Source organism: Papio anubis, chromosome 5 (assembly GCF_008728515.1).
Source record: "Papio anubis isolate 15944 chromosome 5, Panubis1.0, whole genome shotgun sequence".
In the NCBI taxonomy this organism is placed as follows: Eukaryota; Metazoa; Chordata; class Mammalia; order Primates; family Cercopithecidae; genus Papio; species Papio anubis.
Genome location: NC_044980.1, coordinates 155,782,080 through 155,798,185, shown reverse-complemented (window position 1 = coordinate 155,798,185; position 16,106 = coordinate 155,782,080). Strand labels below are relative to the sequence as shown.

At 37.6% G+C, this 16,106-nt stretch overlaps 1 non-coding gene across 1 annotated transcript in view; it reads left to right on the top strand.

Annotated features, from left to right (window-relative positions):
- The window catches only part of LOC101008265, a 76,621-nt gene extending 60,814 nt beyond the window's left edge, over positions 1-15,807 (top strand). Inside the window, exon 4 of the transcript XR_004183886.1 lies at positions 14,333-15,807. This is a non-coding gene — a transcript (uncharacterized LOC101008265). The remainder of the gene's footprint in view (positions 1-14,332) is intronic.
- Positions 15,808-16,106: the final 299 nt, after the last annotated feature.

The following is a 16,106-nucleotide window of genomic DNA, read 5'->3' as shown; positions in this document are numbered from 1 at the left end:
GATTGGTTACCAGGGGTATGGAGGATAGATGTGTGAGGATAACTATGCTGGGTTTGAGATGGCTGGTGGGCTGGAAGCATGTGCATTTTGGTCACTAGCGATTAAAATTGGGAATTGTGGGAAGGAAAGAGGCTGTTTCCAGCTTGAGCTTCTTCCCAGCTTACATTTACATACGTGGATTCCTTCACAATTCTGACTGCCAGTGCACCATGTCCTGCCGGCAGAAGGGAACTGAGGTGGCTATGGCAACCGGAAAAACCTCAAACTATTAATATTCACAAACATATGGAGGCTGCAATTCTTTAAAAACAATAACATCAGCAGTGGCAGTGGCAATGGAAACAAACATAATTTGTAACTCTCACCTCTGGAGAAACACAGAGCTACATATATTATTTTTTAATAATCAGTCACAAATTAACTAATTGCTGCAGTCCTGAAACCCACTTTTCCCTGTAGCTTGTCATTATCTGCAGATGTCAAAACAAGTAAAATAAATGGACTAGATTTCCTTGAGATGTTTGTTGGTAATAACTGTTTGCCTGAAAAAAATTAAAAATTGTGTGTCTGGCAGCAAAAACTCCTTCATAGGTTATTACTTTAAAGTTTCTTTTTTATCTTTGAATAGCTGGTAGAGATTGTTAGACTCTACCTTCCTCCTTTTCTGAATCATCAAATTCAGTGGTCAGTTGAAGAATCACTGATTAAAATCCACTGTGGCGTTGCAATTAAAAATGCACATCCCTGGTTCCCCACCCTAGAGATGTGGATTCATTAACTCTAGAGTAGGACCCAGGAATTGGTATTTTAAATGAGCTCCCCAACGTAATTCTGATGGTGAGATGGTGAGAAAAAAAGCTCTAGTCTTGGAGAGCTGGTGGCTGAAGATTACAATAGGGAGGTGTGCTTTTCTGTTTTTGAATTTGTTTTAGTTATTTTTCTAACCCCATTCTTTCTTCTTCATCATAAATCTTTGCTCCTAGAGGCAGAGCGTTATGATGGAAAAAGCTCATGAGGTCTGGATTGGAGTCCCTGGTATGGCATTTATAAAAGGTGAACCCTAGACTGAGACAGGTAAACTTATTCTGAGTCTCAGTTTCTCCATCTTTGAGATGGCCCTAAGAGTTTTCCTTAGAGCTCTAGGGATGATGTTTAGAGAGTATCTTATCTAACACCTAGTACATAATAAGTGCTTAAATAGTGCTATTATTATGACCTTGATTTCTCCTTGGCACTAACTTGTTACACCTGCCTCTGGGGTTGCCGGCACAGAAATGTTACCTTGTAGAGGATTACGTGTGTCATGCAGGGGAATTTTTCTGCTCTTTTACTCCCCCCTTTCCCTTTTCCTTAGGCTTAGAACGAAAACCCATTAGGGAGGACCTGAGCCCAATGATGAGGTGAAGAAAGGGAAGCGGTCCTCAAGAGAAAACAGCAGAGCAAGAGTATGCCAACAATGAGATTCTCAGAAACCCCCAATCCTGTGCAGGGAACTAAATGAAGTATGGTGCTATCAGCATTTGTAGCGTCTGTTGGTGGCACTGAGTAGAGGAAGTGGATGCTATTATCTTTGTCATATCTGCCTTTTCTTCTTGAAAGTTGACAAGGTGAGGTTGGTTGGGGACAGAAGTTAGAGAAGGATTCCCTTGTTAACATTGTCTTGTCTGTGTTCTGTGTCCCCTCTGTGTACTATAGACACAGCGACCTGGTGAAATGGTGGAGAGAGAAAGAATGCTCAAAGTTCTGTGTGTACTGCTTGTGCATTCCACAAAACCTGTTACCCATCTGGTGTTTTGGCATGATAGAAGTTTCTAATTTCAGAAATATCATTGAACAGGGGCTCCTGGATAGGGGTAGATATTTTAACTTTTGGCTTGCATCATGGATTCCATAAAGATAGAATTTCTTGGAAATTCTCTATATATCTCTTAATGCAGCAGTGCAAAAGGGCTTTAATAGTTTTGATACAGATTAAAAATTGGTGGCTTATGGGCAGAATTTCTCTTTCAAAATGTCTACTTCTTATCAGTACTATATTTAAAAAATGAAATTTCTCCAATGTAAACAAATAATCAAACAAAAGCAACCAAGAAATTTTGCCTTTAAATTCAAATTTCTGGCCTTTTTTTTTTGAATAGTCCAAACACGTGACAATATTGGCTGAGGAGCAGGAATTGAATATACCAGCTTGTCATAGGTGCCAGCTGCTCATTATTTTCTTGCCTGGCCTTCAGAGACATTGGGAGCTCAGACTTGAGTACCAGCTCTAGACTCACACTGCCCTGGTATAAGTACTTGCTCTTCCAATTATCCTATATAACTCTGAGCAAGCTAGTTAATCTTTGTGTTAATTTTTTGTCTGCAAAATAGGAATGATGTCTTAGTCAATTTGGGCTGCTATAACAGAATAAAAAGGAAAAACCTTCCCCACAGCACTGTTGTTACATCTTAGAAGAAATAACCCAAGTACCATATCACTTATGCAATTCATATGTAAGTTTCTTCAATTGTCCTGCAATTATCTTATGTGATTTTTCTAAAAGAAGGGTCCAATGTTCACATGTTTGGATGAATTTTAACCTCTTTTAATCTAAAGAAGTCCCTCCATCTTTTTTTACATGTTAAAATGAGGTATAGTTGACGTAAAACTGCATATTTTTAAGTGTATACTTTGAGAAGTTTAGACATGGATACATCGTGAAACTATCATCACAATCAAGGCAATGAATGTATATGTCACCCCCAAAGCTTCTTGGTTCCCCTTTGTAAACTTTCTCCGTTGCCCTCACTTTACTTTTCTCCTTCATCCTCCGTCAACCACTGATCTTTCTGTCACTAGAGATAATTTGAATTTTGTAGATTTTCATGTAAAGGGAATCATACAGTATGTACTATTTTGTGTCTGGCTTCTTTTCCTCAGTGTAACTATTTTGAGATTCCTCCATGTTTTGCATGTGTCAATAGTTCATCGTTTTGTTGCTGCACAGCATTTCATCTTGTGGATATATCACAATGTGTTTATCCGTTTACCTGCTGATACCCATCTGGGTTGTTTCCATGATTTGGCTTTACCAAATAAAGTTGCTGTGACTATTTGTGGGCATGTCTTTGTATAGACATTTGCTTTTTTTTGTCTTGAGTCTATTTCTAGATTGGAATGGCTGAATCATATAGTAGGTATATGTTTAACATTTTAAGAAACTGCAAAGCTGTTTTCCAAAGTGGTTGTAGCATTTTACATTTTTACCAGCAGTGGAGAGAGTTCCAGTTCCTTCTTGCCAACATACTTGGTAAGGTACGTTTTTTAAAAAATTTAGCCATTATAATGGCTGTGCCTCAATCTTTCTTCTTTCTTTTTTTCTTGCTTACGTTCTTGCTTTCTTGCTTGCTTTATTTTTTTGGTGTATGTCTGTTTTTGGTTTTCATGACATTCACTTTTGAAGAGTTCAAGAAAGTCACCTTGTAGAACAATTTGTATTCAGGAGTTTTTGAAGGTGTTTTAAAGTACACTTTATGGGCCCTTTTATTTTATAGTCTTTGGTAGGTAGTCAGTGACTACTTTGTGGATTCTCTGATTGTCAGCTCTAGATGAGGATGGATACAAGGGAGGAGGCATCTGCCCATGCCATAATAGTGAGATTGTTTTATGAAAATTTATTCTGGAAAAATAATCAGTATTAAATCTTAAAAAAAAAAAAATCTAATCCTATAAGAAAGCTCAAATTGGCCGGGTGTGGTGGCTCATGTCTATAATCCCAGCACTTTGGGAGGCTGAGGCGGGTGGATCACGAGGCCAGGAGATTGAGACCAGCCTGGCCAACATGGTGAAACCCCATCTCTACTAAAAATACAAAACTTAGCTGGGCATGGTGATGCGTGCCTGTAATCCCAGCTACTCGGTAGGCTGAGGCAGGAGAATCACTTCAACCAGGGAGTCGGAGGTGCAGTGAGTCTGTCCCCCCGCCGCCAAAAAAAAAAGAAAACTCAAATTTCACCCAGCTTTGGACATCAGTATAGAAGTGGAGTATCTGGAGTGGCATGCCAAATTGGGATGAATTGCACTGTTATATGATACGCTTCACTCTCTTAAGCTAATATGGCAACAATTTCTGAGTAAAAATGGCTATTTCTGCTGTAAGACCTCTCTCTTCTTTCCAAGGAAATCAACTAAACAGAAAAACATTTCAAAGGGCTAGAGTTCCATTTGCTTTGTTTCTTACATTTTGGGCCCTGACTGGGAAAAAAACAATGGCCTGTGAAATGTTTGACTCCATGAACATACCTTCCTTTTGACTAGCTCCCCCAGTAGTGATGACCAGCTCTCTGGCATGGATGCCCTTTAGAAATATTGCCTTGTATGGTAGGATATTTGTAGGTGAATTGATAATGATGAAAAGGACATTTGAATAATGCTCCCTCCCCATTTTAAAAGCATACTTTGAGTTGTAAAAGGATTTATAAAAGAAATACCTATCAGAAAACTAAGAAACCTTGAAACATAAATAAGAACTTCTTTTCTTGTTTCCTTTTTCCTTTTTCTTTTTTTAAGAGGATAAATTCACAGTTAAAGTGAACCCTTGAAAGAAATTAGTAGATATTTGAGGTTTAATATTTAAAACCTGGTCTCCTGGGGCTTTCAAGGCCACCTAAGGTAAAGGTCACCTTATGTATTAGGGTTCTCCAGAGGGACAGAACTAACAGGACATATGTGAAAGGGAGTTTATTAAGGAGAATTGGCTCACATGATCACAAGATGAAGCCCCATGATAGGCCATCTGCAAGCCGAGGAAGAAAGAAGCCAGTAGTGGCTTGGTCGGAGTCAAAGTGCCTCAAAAGTAGGGAAGCCAACAGTGCAGCCTTCGGTCTGTTGGCAGAAGACCCAAGAGCCTCTCGCAAACCACTGGTATACATCCAAGAGCCCAAAGGCCAAAGAACCTGGAGTCTGATGTCTAAGGGCAGGAGGAATGGACAAAAAGCGTGTACACAGAAGAAAGATGAAAGCCAGGAGACCCAGCAAGTCAGCTTCCTCCACCTTCTTCTGCATACTTTGTTCTTGCCTCACTGGCAGCCAATTGGATGGTGCCCACCCACATTGAGGGTGGGTCTGTCTCTCCCAGTCCGCTGACTCAAATGTCAGTCTCCTCTGGCAACACCCTCCCAGACATACCCAGAAACAATACTTTACCAGCTATCTAGGCATCCTTCCATCCAATCAAGTTGACACCATCTTATTTCTATTATATTCCATACTGCAATGAACCAGAAATCAGAAAAATCTGTTTGGCTTATTGATACGGAATTTTAACAAGCTAGTCATCTTCACCTGTCTGGGATGGCCTTGACAACTGGAAAGTGTCAAACCTTTTCGGGATGCAGATGATCAGAGGAAAGCCTTAAACTCTGAGTAGTTGTATGACAAGAATAACCTCTTTCTATTGCAAGATGGATCAAATTTTCTAAATGGCAGTGGATCCTAATATTTCATAGCTAGAAAGGATATCAAATATCACAATAATAAAATACCTAACGGTTATTATTTTCTTCTGTATCAGGTGCTCTACTTTGCATGCCTTATTTTATTTCATTCTTTTCAGCAGCCCTTGCCCTTTGTACTATTATTTCCCCCATTTTAATGAGGAGTCTAAAACTAAAGAGGTGAAGGAAGTTGATTAAGGTTATATAACTCATTTTCCTGACACTTTCATCTTGCAATTACGGGTTGATTAGGTACTTTCAAGGTCATTTGTAAGTAGCAATTTATTAGAAATTATTTTTGGGCACGGGATTTAGGAAGCAGAAATTTCTGATTGCCTGACCACAGTTGTTGGTTTTCAGACCTTTCACCATTTAGTGTGCCTGCCGAGAAGTTTTTTTACCTATTGCAAAGGCTCCTAATAGATGGAGGCTCCAGAGCCCGGTTTGACTTTCCTGTGAGATACTTATTGACTGAGCCATGGAAAAATCTGTGTTGCTAAAGAAAAATTAAGTGATGTCTTGTGTGAGTAAGTCTCCTGTTAGTTGCTGAAGTAGGGGCTTAATGCTTGTTAGTTTTTTTCACCCCGCTCTGTAGGTCATGTCTATGTTTAATGTAGTGGCAGGCAAGAAAAATGATAAAGAGAGAATGTGCAGGCAGAACAAATAATTTGTCAGACAACTTCCTCTAAGCATTAAAAACTGATTAAGATAAATTATATCAAGTGTCCTGCATTTAATATGAGAACTTCATTAAAGATAATAAAGCTTTGATTAGCTTTGCTATGGAAGATAATGTTCTGTAGGCAAATGCAGGATGCCTCCTGGCCTTGGCTCATGTTGCTTTTAGATCTTGGTGATGGGTGCTTCTCTATTCCCGTTAATGTAAAAGTCCCATAGACTGTGATGGTTGTGAGAATTGGCACTCATAGATATGCTCAGGTTTCGAGAAGCTTCCAGTAATAGCAATATCACAAAAAATAGCAATACCAAAAAAGCATTTTTGGTAAGTGAGTAATAGTAATAGCTTTTCTTTGTTCCAGGTTTTAGGCCATTACAACTCTGTAACTTGGTTATAAGGAATGATAATTCTTATTTGACAGGTAAGGAGTAAGAGCGTTAGAGAAGTTAAGTAACATGGCCAAATAACTTTGCTACAATGTGCAGAGATGCGACTAAACTCCAGGTCTGCCTGACCCCAAGTTCTGTTCCCTGAATGATTATGCTGTATTGTGCCTTCCACTTTACAATGCCTTGAATAAAACATAAATGGTACATTTACTTAAACATTTCTCCCTTTTAAACGGAAGTTTGTTCTAATTTTCTAAGTCATAATTAAGCTGTCATGTATATAGGAAATTACAAGTTTGAGATAAATTATAGGTGCAAACAACGGAAAATTAAAAATACGTATTGCATTAGTAAGGATCTCAGCAGGAAAGAGATGGCATATTCATATTAGGTAATTTGAGAAGAGTTTAATAAAGGGATTATTCTAAGAGTATGGGTGGGATCAATGTCTTAGTCTGCCAGGCTGCCATAAGAAAATGCCAAAGACTGGGTGGCTTAAACAAAAGAAATTTATTTCTCGCAGTTCTGGAAGTTGGAACTCTGAGGTCAGGGTGCCAGCATGGCTAGATTCTTAATGAGGGCCACCTTCTGACTTGCAGATGGCTGCCTTCTTACTATATTCTCAAACAGCAAGAAGAGAAATGGGGGGAGACAGGGAGAATGAGAGAAAGAGAGAGTCAAGAGACAGAGTTGAGAGAGAAAAAAAGGGGGGGAGAGAGAGAGAGAAAGAGAAGAGGAGAAAGAAGAGAGAAGAGAGAGAGAAAGAGAAGAGAGGAGAAAGAAGAGAGAAGAGAGAGGGAGAGAGAGAGAGAGATCTGGTGTTTCTTCTTTTAGGGGCACTAATTCCCTAATGAAGATCCTACCCTCAAGACCTTTTCTAAACCTAATTATCCCCCAAAGGCGCCATTTCCTGATACCATCACACTGTGGGGGTAGGGCTTCAACACAGGAATGCCAAGAGGACACAATTCAGTCCACAACAATTAGGAAAACCACAGGGGATACTTCAGTACCCTGGGACTAGAAACATTAGGAAGTTATTGTTAGACCTGAAGGAACTAGAGAGGGTTTGACTACTATTCTGGAAAACAGGAAATGGATGTGGTGTGGGCTTCCTGACAGGACTTTGAACCCTAGCTGGGGCATGCAGCTAGCCAGCAGCAACACCATCCTAAAGGGAGTGGGGCCTCCACTCTTCTGCCTCCGTCTGATTTCCCCCTGTGTTTCTCAGTGATGGATGCGAACTGAAAGCTAGAGAGAAAAGAAGCCCGTTGTTGTTGTTGTGTTTACTGCTCTGGTTGTCATCTTATTTTCCGTTGGATACCTGGAGAGATTGTACTTCCTTGTCCCATTACGATTGTGTGGGGTCACATGGTTTGTTTCAGCCAATGAGTTGTGAGAGAAGTGACAGTCACTTCTAGACAGAAATAGTTAATTACTCATGCAACGCACTCTTAGACTATTTTTTCCCATTGTCATAATGATCAGCAATATTTAGGATGGTGGCTGCTCTGTCAGCTGGTACCAAGAGTAAAATCGTGGCCATGTGGGATGAGAAAGAAACAGACCTTTGTTTGTAAAAGTGTCTTTGAGATTTTGGGATGGTTTATTACCAGAATATAACGTGCCCATCCTGATGGTCCTTATTTGCAGGAAGAATGAACAAACTTGTCCCTTTTAATTTGGACAGAACAATTGTAGAGCCTGTGATTACCAAAGGAGCTAATTTACATAATTTTGAAACTTTAGCTAGTCAGTGTGTCCTTGTCATGACCTTAAAATTCACAAGTTTAATATTATATTCTATCTCACAGTAGAAGGATTTCTAAATATAACTCTTATTAATGCCAGTGCCTCTTTGCATATTGGAATGACACTCTAGCCCTTGAAATTGTAAGTTTGAGTGAGAACAACGCATGAAAGACAGATCAGAATCAGGCAGGCAGCTTCTCCTGGGAGGATAGGAATTAATTTGAGTTTTGAATTTCTTCTTTTGATATTCTATTATTCTCAGCAATGGTGAGTAATTTTAAGATGGAGAATTGAAGCTGCCTAGGCCTGTTCTATTTTCTCATGTCTAGTTCACTCTTGTTATTCAAATGTGTCTCTCATTTATTACTTTTATTTCTTGACAAATAGGCCTATAGACATGTACATTGCTTTTGTCCTGAATGTTAAACAGGAAGAAAAAGATTCTCAGCACAGCAAATTTACAAGACTGTGAAAATTCAAAGTTGAGTGCCCCAAACCAAGAGCATACTTTAATTGCCTATTGTACTTCATCTTGCTTTGGGGAAGGATATATATATATATGTATATAAAATATTTATATATATAATATATATTATACATTTAATATATATATAAAATATATATATAAAATATTTATTTCATACGTTTAAAGTTAAGCCAAACTAATACAAATATTAACCACCTACAACTGTTAAACAATTTGTGTGTGTGTGTGTGTGTGTGTGTATGTGTGTGTGTGTGAGAAATTATTTTGGGCACATACTACTGAAGGAATCTTTATCTATCAGTTTCAGTGAACAATTCATAAGCTTACTGCTTAACCCAGAGTAGGGGAAAGTGGGATCAGATATGAATATGTACTTCTCTATCTTGTCCACTGTGTCTCCCAACATTTTAGCAACCAGCTCAAGAATCATGTATGCAAATAGCCAAGAATTTCAAAATGAGCTCTAGGATGTATGAAATATAAAAGAACTTTCCTAAGTGACATTACTGAAGATTAATGGATGAATGCATGCCTCAAAACAGGATGAAAAGTAATTAGAATCTTACTGATTACTGGCTCAGAGAATAAAATGATCAAATAAAATTGGGGTGGGAGAGTTGTGAATAGTGTAGGGAGAAATCTGGCTGCTACATAAGAAATGGACTCTGGAAAAGAGAAAGACTATGTTTGTTTTGTTTGGTGGAGTTAGTGGAAAAGGTCTTTGGAAGAGGGTGATGTTCTTGTGGGTTTCATACTTAAGAAACCCAGTCAAGTCAATTCCTATGAGTTAACTTCATTACATCCAAACCTGACTTATTAGACTTCACATATTTTTAAAAAAATGTTTAATATTTTACTAATAGCAACATTTGTCATATATTACCACAACAATTATTTTTTAAAAATCACTCATTTAATTCAGAAGTTAAATTGTATATAGTTATGAGGGAAAACATGATTTTTTGATATATGCATGCATTGAGGAATGGCTAAATCCAGCTATTTACCAAATACATTATCTCACATACTTATCATTATTTTTTTATTTTTTATTTTTTTTGCAGTGAGGATACTTAAAATGTACTCTCTCAGCAATTTTTAAGTATAAAATATATTATTAGCTAGAGCTGTCATGATGTATGATGGATCCCTCTAATTTATTCTTCCTGTCTAATTGAAATTTGATGTCCTGTGGACAACTCTGCCTGACCCCAACCCACACTGCCACTCCACCAATTTTTGATACCCATCACTTTACTCTCTGCTTTTGTGAGTTCTATGGTTTTAGATTTCATATGTAAATGAGATCATGTGGTATTTGTCTCTTTGGTCCTGCCTTATTTAATGGAATGTAATGTCCTCTTAAGTTCATTCAGGCTGTTGCAAATGGCAGGAATTTCTTCATTGTTTTTAAGGCTGTATAGTATTCCATTGTGTATGCACACTACATTTTCTTTATCCACTCATCCGCTGATGGACACTTAGGTTGATTTCATATCTTGGCTATTGTTAATAGTGCTGCAATGAACATGGTAGTGCAGATGTAATTTTGACATTCTGATTTTATATTCTTTGGATATATACCCAGCAGTGTGATTTATGGCACATTTATATGGTAGTTTTATTTGTAATTTTTTCTGGAATCTCTGTACTGTTTTTTTACAATGGCTATACTAATTTACATTCCCATCAACAATGTGCAAAGATTTGCTTTTTTCTGCATTTTTGCCAACTCTTGTTATCTTTTGTCTTTTTATTATTATTTTTTATTATACTTTGAGTTCTGGGTTACCTGTGCAGAACGTGCAGTTTTGTTACATAGGTATACACGTACCATGGTGGTTTGCTGCACCCATCAACCTGTCACCTACTTTAGGTATTTCTCCTAATGTTATCCTTCCCCCAGTCCCCTACCCCCTGACAGGCCCTGGTGTGCCACGTTCCCCTCCCTGTGTCCATGTGTTCTCATTGTTCAACTTCCACTTATGAGTGAGAACATGCAGCTTTTGCTTTTCTGTCCTTGTGACAGTTTGCTGAGAATGATGGTTTCCAGCTCATCCATGTCCCTGCAAAGGACATGAACTCATCCTTTTTTTATGGCTGCATAGTATTCCATGGTGTATATGTGCCACATTTTCTTAATCCAGTCTATCATTGATCAACATTTGGGTTGGTTCCAAGTCTTTGCTATTGTGAATAGTGCCACACTAAACATACGTGTACATGTGTCTTTATCATAGAATGATTTATAATCCTTTGGGTATATGCCCAGTAATGGGATGGCTGGGTCAAATGGTATTTCTAGTTCTAGATCCTTGAGGGATTGCCACACTGTCTTCCATAATGGTTGAACTAATTTACACTCCCACCAACAGTGTAAAAGTTCTCCTATTTTCCCACAACTTCTCTAGCATCTGTTGTTTCCTGACTTTTTAATGATCACCATTCTAATTGGCATGAGATGGTATCTCATTGTGATTTTGATTTGTATTTCTATAATGACCAGTGATGATGAGCATTTTTTTCATATGTCTATTGGCTACATAAATTTATTCTCTGGTGAAGTGTCTGTTCATATCCTTTGCCCATTTTTTGATGTTTTTTTTTTTTTTTCTTGTAAATTTGTTTGACAAATGGGATCTAATTAAACTAAAGAGCTTCTGCACAGCAAAAGAAACTCTCATCAGAGTGAATAGGCAACCTACAGAATGGGAGAAAATTTTTGCAGTCTATGCATCTGACAAAGAGCTAATATTCAGAATCTTTTGTCTTTTTGATAATAGCCATTCTAACAGGTGTGAGGTGGTATCTTATGTGGTTTTAATTTGCTTTTTCCCTGGCAATTAGTGATGTTGAACATTTTTTTTTTCCTATACCTGTTGGCTATTAGTTTGTCTTCTTTTGAGAAATTTGTATTCATGCCTTTTGCTCATTAAAAAAAATCAGGTTGCTTTCTCACTATTGAGTTGTTTGAAGTCCTTATATATTTTGGATATTAACTCCTTATGATATGTATGGTTTGCAAATGTATTCTCCCACTCTTTATGTGAGCGCTTCGTTTTGTTGATTGTTTCATTGCCTGTGCAGAAGTTTGTTAGTTCTATATAATACCGTTTGTCTATTTTTCCTTTTGTTGACTGTGCATTTGAGATCGTATTCAAAAATCATGCCTCAACCAGTGCCATGGAGCTTTTTTTTGCTATGTTTTCTTCTAGCAGTTCTACAGTTTTGGATCTCACATTTAATTCTTTAATCATTTTGAGTCAATTTTTGTGTATGGTGTGAGAAGAAAGTCTAATTTCATTGTTTTTCATGTGTATATGCAGTTTACCCAGTACCATTTATTGAATAGACTGTTCTTTTCCCATTGTGTGTTCTTGACATCTTTGTTGAAAATCAATTGATCCTTCACATTTGGATTTATTTCTGGGCTATTTTATTCCATCGGTTTGTGTGTCTGTTTGTATGCAAATACCAGGCTATTTTGGTTACTATAGATTTGTGGTAGATTTTGAAATGATGCCTCCAGTTTTGTTCTTTTTGTTGAAGATTGCTTTGGCTATTTGGGGTCTTTTGTGGTTCCCACAAATTTTAGAATTTTAAAAAATAGTTCCATGAACAATTGCATATATTCTCACTCCCATGTCACACAGAGCTCTCTTTTGAGAAATTCACGCCAATGACTTACTTTTCTACGTTAGTCCCTGCCATCTTTGCTGAATGCTCTGTTAGGGAGATAGAAACAGTTATTAGATAAAACAGATGGCTAGACAAGGGACTAGGAAACATAAATGGGGTAAGGAACTAAGAACTATATATGGGATAAATATGAATGGAATCTGACATTTCCTAGCTAGTTCTGGATTAAAAATGAATAGAGAGGTGAGTGGTTTAATATAAACTTCTTATACTAAATGGCCTCACTATTGGAAAGCATAAATACTGGGAAGAGAAAGATAATGTAGACCTTTTAGTTCAAATTTTTGTTGTTGTTGTTGTTGTTTTTAAAGCTCTAACAGCTGTTTACAGTTATTATCACAGTCTACAGAATATTCTGTGGCTGGGAAAAATAGAACCAGCATGACTATGCTATTGCCAGTAATTTTACCTTTACCTTCTAGTTCATGATATTATGAATATTTGCGACAAGCTCTTGTCATTTTAGATAACAGATGGGTGCTTCTCTTGGTAACTTTAATGCCTTTGATTGGCTGGGCTTGTACATGTTCTTTATCAATATGTATTACATAGATTTAATGGAATACTCAAAATCATTTCTCTGTCTTCTTTTTAGAAGATAAAAAATATATAAGCCTACTCCTTTATATCCACAAAACAACATAATGTTGACCATCTACATTTACAGTATAATATTATTGCTGATCAAAGTATTCTTGAGGCCTTATAAGATCCTGAGCCACTAAGAAAAATTAAATTATGCTATGTATCTATTGAGTGTATTCAGAAATTGTTGCATTAAAAGATTTTCTGCCTTAATATTTAGCTAATCAGATAATTTAATTAACCATAGTTTCTCAATGTTTGAGATTTCTGTATAATGCAAAATATTTAGATTAGCTGATAAAGTATCCAACTAAAATACAAAATGAAATTTTAGATTGTCGCACACAAAGTATATATCTAACCAGTTACTTATTGTCATTAAAATATGTTTAAAAGTAGTTGTTAAATGTGTTTTTGTCACCAATTTTAATTCTTGTAAAATAAGGCAGCAAATGCAGGCATTCATTTGCTATACTGAAAACAGCCTTGAAATATCGGCCAAGAGGGTGCATAATCTTTCATCTATGAGTGTTTTAGTTATCTCACCACTCTGATGTTAGGAACCCAAGAATCAGAGTTCTACAATAATTATTTGGACTATAAAGGCAGATATTGTTTCTGTTTTTAGTCTTTTTCAAAATGTGGTGCTCCATTGACGTGGGTTTCATAGCATGTACTTTGTTAAAATTTACTTTGGAGGTGTAGTTGGAAACTGTGATAGTCGTATGGGGATGGCTTCTTATGACTGTGTCAGGTACTATGTGAGAATGTATAAGGTGAGTTCTTGATGAATCGTGTTTGAAATACATTTGAAGTAAAACTAGTTTTAGTCAGGAAAATGAAACGGATACATTTGGTGTTTGGACATTGCTTTGCTTTGAGATAGGTCTGTCTCATATTAACTCTTCGCTTTTGGATAGCTCTTTCTCATATTAACTCTAAAAGAGAACTTCTTTATAACAGCATTTGAATTAAGGGGAGGCAGAAGAAAGTTGTGGTCCAGTAATACTTATCCCACATGAGATTCTCTGGAAAAACTTGGACTTTTTTTTTTGGTCTACATAAAAATGGACTTTGATTGATCATTGTTGCATTAAGTAGACAAATTCTCCAATGTAGATGGGTCCCATGAGAATGAAATAGAAGAGTTGAGCTCATGATGAAAATTAAGCAGATTAGCACTTGGCAAATCGTCTTGTTTGTTTTGAAAATGAGTAACAGCTAGATTCATTATTCCCTTGGCCTTTTCCTTTCCATCCCTGATAGATTGATGTGTCCATCTGTCAACCTGAAGAAGTAAAAGGACTGTGCATCTATAATATGTGTGTGACTATTTGACAACTGTAAGTGAAGGAGATCTATTTTTTAAGACTCTTTTGGAAAAGGTGCCCAAAATTCCCACTGAACTGTTTTTTCCTTATCGTCTCCCTTCCCCCAAGTAAATGAGTTAATAGTGGAACTTTTTCTTATAATCTACCTCATGGAACACTAAGATGAGAAAAAAAAATTAACTATGTTTTTTCCCCCTTTCATTTCATGTTGCTTTTTGTGGTAGATTTATGGTGTGCTACCCAGATTTCTTGCCTGGTCTTCCCCTTTTCCCTGGCATTTGCTACATTTAACATCAAAACACTCATTCACTTAGCTGTTATTTTAAAAATTGAATTAAGATTTATAGTACACATGTTTACATTATTTTCTATTTTATTGACAGCTCACAGCTGAGTGCCTACCAAGGAATTACTTTCACCTAAGGCAAGTCTTCTTGCCCAAGAGTATGTCTCCTTTTCAGGAACATCCTATCCAAAGGCAGGCCAATGTGGGGCATAAGGGTTTGGCCCTCTTGCTTTTATTTGGTACATTCCAACTACAGAGAACCCCATGGTATCAACCGAGGTCTCTGTCACAACTCCATCACAGTTCAAGTTTTCATTTTGTCCAGTACTCTATCTTTCCCATCACTGCTCTTGGATTTTATTTTGAAAGTATTTCTTAATAAACCACTTGAAAACCTTAATCTCAGAGTCTGTTTCCTGGGAAACTTGACCTAGGACAGTTGGTATCAGCAAATTCTAAATGACGGTTGTACTCTTAAATGAGATCCTGGAGACAGTTATGTGCAAGGCAACTGACAATAAGGCCACTATTACTGGTGGTATGTGGAATGTAAATAGCCTGTGGCATGATATAGCAGTCCAGTTATTCAAACTTCTATTGGTAGTAAACCAAGATCAGATGCTGGTGGAAGGAAATAAACTACAAGATTCAATATTTTCCAGTATTTAACAGGTTTTGGGGAAATAGTAATCATAAGGTCTGTGGAACTGAATGTCTCTTGCTGAGTGTCCTTGATACAGTGGAGAAAGACAACAAAAGGCTGAGGGTGATTGATCAGTGACTTATCTGTGAAAGCCATAGGACCTCAGTAGTAAGATATAAATAAATTCTAATTTCTCAAAGCTAAAGAAAGGAGGGTGCTGAATATCAGGACCTGAACTGGGCTTCCTGACAGCAGAGAATTTGAGTTCCCAAGGCCAGCAATTCTGCCATTCAAGGTAAGAATCTCGGCTGAGAAGGCATGGAATGCTGAATTTGGGCTGGGGACATTTGAGTCAAAGTACCTGCAACTTAAAACTTCCAATTTCTGGCTGTGCACAGTGGCTCACATCTGTAATCCCAGCACTTTGGGAGGCCGAGGCGGGTGGATCACTTGAGGTCAGGAGTTTGAGACCAGCCTGGCCAACATGATGAAACCTCATCTCTACTGAAAATACAAAAATTAGCCAGGAGTGGTGGCGGGTGCCTATAATCCCAGCTACTTGGGAGGCTGCTTAAACCTAGGAGGCAGAGGTTGCAGTGAGCAGAGTTCATGTCATTGTACTCCAGCCTGGGCGACAGAGTGAGACTCTGTCTCAAAAACAAAACAAAGCAAAAAAAAACCTTCTGATTTCCATGAAACTTCTGGGCCTATAGAAGTAGCTCATTCTGGCTAGGTGAGGTGGCTCACGCCTGTAATCCCAGCAGCACTTTGGGAGGCCGA